This window comes from Pezoporus flaviventris, unplaced genomic scaffold (genome assembly GCF_033815535.1).
Source record: "Pezoporus flaviventris isolate CSIRO_AGI_PZ_B2104156 unplaced genomic scaffold, CSIRO_AGI_Pfla_v1 ptg000121l, whole genome shotgun sequence".
Classification (NCBI taxonomy): Eukaryota; Metazoa; Chordata; class Aves; order Psittaciformes; family Psittacidae; genus Pezoporus; species Pezoporus flaviventris.
In genome coordinates, this window is record NW_026892669.1 from 1013239 (window position 1) to 1016895 (window position 3657).

Below are 3657 nucleotides of genomic sequence, written 5' to 3' on the forward strand. Positions count from 1 at the left end.
GGCATTCTTTTACCCTCCCAGTCCCGTCCTCCCCCCAGACCATTTACAGCATCATTTGAGAGTTTTGAAGTTTTTGAATGGCCTTTTAATGCTGTTGAGACTTGTTTCCTGATTGTGATGGGGATCACCATGTTGGCAGGCATACAGAGTGTATTTTGCCCATGACCATTTCATCTGATTTCAAAAGTTAATCAGAGTCAGGTTTGGGCCTTGACTGGGGTTAAACAACAATATAGGAGGACCAAGAGATTTTCCCTGAGGCTGGACAGCCATGAGTGGCAGGGTGTGTGGGATAGTATGGGCAAGTATCTAGGTCAGTGGGCCCCTCCAGTACTTTGGAATTTCACCACCAAACAACTGCAAAATCCAGAAGAATTAGTAAAACACTTAAATGAGGTGTGTGGTCATTCTGGCCATACCAGAGACGGACAAATCATGTCAACGTACTGGGTCTTGGCCTATACTTTGCCTTTTTCAACACTATCCAGCACCTTCAAAAGGAAACAAATGTCGCTGGATTTGAGGGCAAAGCAACAGCCAATGCAGCTACTCCAGCTCCAAGCACAGCAGCTACACCACCCCCACAGCGACGCTCAGACAGGCATGGCCCCAGGAGGAACCCGGGTCCGCAAGTGCATTCGAAATGTCGATGATCAATGTGTCCTGCAATTCATATTAATTCTCGCAGCTAGCTGCGTTCTTCATCGACGCACGAGCCAAGAGATCCATCGCTAAGCATGGTTGGGCTCGGTTAGTGGCAGAGTTTTAACCGTCAAGGACTTGTGCTGTTTACCCTCATACCCCACCACATTTGCTCTCCTTTGGGGGTTTGGAGGGGTGAGCAAGCATAAAATGCACTGTGGTGTAGCATCATCAGATGCACTGGAGTAATTCCCTAAACCCTCAGCATCTTTACCCAGCTCTGGGCTGGTTTCTAAACCCATGAGCAGTGTCAGTCTGCTTTCAGTCATGGATTTCTGAGGGCATCACAAAAGCAGGAGCTGCTGTCAGAGCACACATTGCAGCACTGCTTTGAAAACAGTAGCTTGGAATGACATAGTACCACTAACTGTGAATGAAATGATTCATAAACTCCGAGAGTTCGAAGACAATTTCACCCCTTCCATCATCTCAGCTGTGGAAAAAAATGTGCCTGGATCTGAGGGCAAAGCAACAGTCAGTGCAGCTACTCCAGCTCCTAGCACAGCAGCTACACCACCGCCAGCAACAAGTACAGTCACAACTCAAACCACAGTGATAATCACTGCAGCCAAACCATAGGACCAATTTGTACCAATATCGTTTGCCCCTGTACACAAGCGAAAAAGCAAAATAGAGGCAAGAAGGGTGAAGCAAGATGAAGAAACAATGTATTCAACACCCAGTCTAGAATCTGATCAGGAGTCATGATCACATGACAAAGAAGAAGAAGTGACTTCTCGACCTCGGACCTCAACTGAGCTATGAAATATGCAAAAAGATTTTACCCGTCAACCAGGGGAGCACATCATCACCTGGTTACTTCGATGCTGAGACAATGGGGCCGATGGTCACGAACTAGAAAGTACAAAAGCCAAGCAGCTGGGATCACTTGCTAGAGAAGGGGGAATTGACAAAGCAATTGCAAGAGAGAAAATGCCCCTCAGTCTTTGGAGGTGGCTCTTGGCAGCTGTGAAAGAAAGGTTTCCATACAAGGGCAATGTTATGAGTCGTTTGGCCAAGTGGACTACTTTAAACAAAGGCATCCAGTCTCTGAGGCAATCAGCCATCGTAGAGATGATCTATCACATCAAGCCGAATAACGGGGATACACATATAGATCCAGATGAAGTTGAATGTACACGACCCATGTGTCAAAAACTTACACGGAATGCACCGTCATCATATGCCCATTCATTGGCAACAGTAACACTGTTCCCCACATGGCCCTGCTGGGCTCTGGCTCCCTGGGCTGGCTGAATGTGAGCTGGCGCACTGTGTGTCCGGGTGAGCATGAGCAGCTATAATGTGGTGATTGGCATTGGCAGGAGCAGGATTTGGCTTCTCAGTGTCTTGTACTGCACCAAGACCAGCTGTGGGGGTGGTTGCAGCAATGGAAGCAGAGCAACTGGCAACACAGAGGTAAACCCATCTGGGCTGCTGCACTGTGGAAAGATATTGCTGCCCGGGTGCAGAACCTGGTGGTGAAGGTACGTCATATAGATGCCCATGTACCCACTCGGGCCACTGAGGAACACCACAACAACAAAGTGAATAAAGCTGCTAAGATTGAAGTGGATCAGATGGACTTAGATTGGCAACATAAAGGTGAATTATTTTTGGCCCGGTGGGCCCATGACACTTCAGGCCATCAGGGCAGAGATGCAACATATAGATGGGCCCGTGATCGAGGGGTGGACTTAACAATGGACACTATTGCACAGGTTATTCATGAGTATGAAGCATGTGCAGCAATTAAACAAGCCAAACGGTTAAAGCCCCTTTGGTATGGAGGACGATGGCTGAAGTATAAATACGGGGAGGCCTCAGCTGACTGACTATATCAAACTGCCACTAACCCGCCAAGGCAAGCGCCATGTTCTTACCATGGTGGAAGCAACCACCGGGTGGCTGGAAACATACACTGTGCCCCATGCCACTGCCCAGAACACTATCCTGGGCTTTGAGAAACAGATTTTGTGGCGACACGGCACCCCAGAGAGAATTGAGTCATTCAGTGGGACTCCTTTCGGGAACAACCTTATAGACACTTGAGCCAAAGAGCATGACACTGAGTGGATATATCACATCCCCTACCATGCACCAGGCTCCAGGAAAATCGAACGGTACAATGGGCTGTTAAAAACTACACTGAGAGCAATGGGTGGGGGAATTTCCAAGCATTGGGATTCACGCTTACCAAAGGCCACCTGGTTGGTCAACACCAGAGGATCTGCCAACAGGGCTGGCCCAGCCCTGCTGCAGAAAATATATGGACTCAGTCAGAGATAAATATGATCAGACCAAAGCCGTTTATTACAAAGCCTTAACTCCTTATATACAATTGCTTACACGCACTTACAGTGATTTGGCATATTATGATTGGATACATGTCTTGAAGACCCTTAGTGACTAACACATAATTGGTTAAGCACAGGTGTGAGAACTTGATCTCGAAAGCTTGCCAACAGTCCACAGTTCTCATAACTCGGTGAATTCCAGCTTCTTCTTATCTTGCTTGCTTAAGCTTCCTTGGGCTTCTCATGGCCTTGCTGTATCTTTCAGGATTATTCAGAGCTCATGTACCAATTATCCATTCTCCTGTGAGAACACTGCCTCCACATCTCCCCATTTTTGTTTTATATATGTTTTGGATGACCCTTCTTGAGCAGGGGATTTTGGGCTAGACCATATCTCTAACATATGCCAACTACAGGCTGCTGGGCCTGCCCTTTTTCTGCCGTATGGCTCTCTGATAACAGGGGAGGCCATCCTTCACATCAAGGTCTGGCATGGCATGTGTCCCCACCACTCCACACCTGCCGGGTTGCAGCCAACAGCGGAGCTAAAGGTTCTTCTTGGTGGCAAACACAGAGGCCAACCCAGTCTTGCCCTTGACTGTGGTAGCAGGCTTTTGGCTAACCTCTGTCCTTTTCACCTTGTTGTCAATGCAGAGTT

General features: G+C 47.9%; 1 non-coding gene across 1 annotated transcript; it reads right to left on the reverse strand.

Moving 5' to 3' along the window:
- Positions 1-587: 587 nt before the first annotated feature.
- LOC133282385 (5.8S ribosomal RNA) lies at positions 588-740 on the reverse strand. Its single transcript, XR_009747638.1, has one exon. It is a non-coding gene; the product is annotated as a 5.8S ribosomal RNA (ribosomal RNA).
- Between the last annotated feature and the right edge of the window lie 2917 nt (positions 741-3657).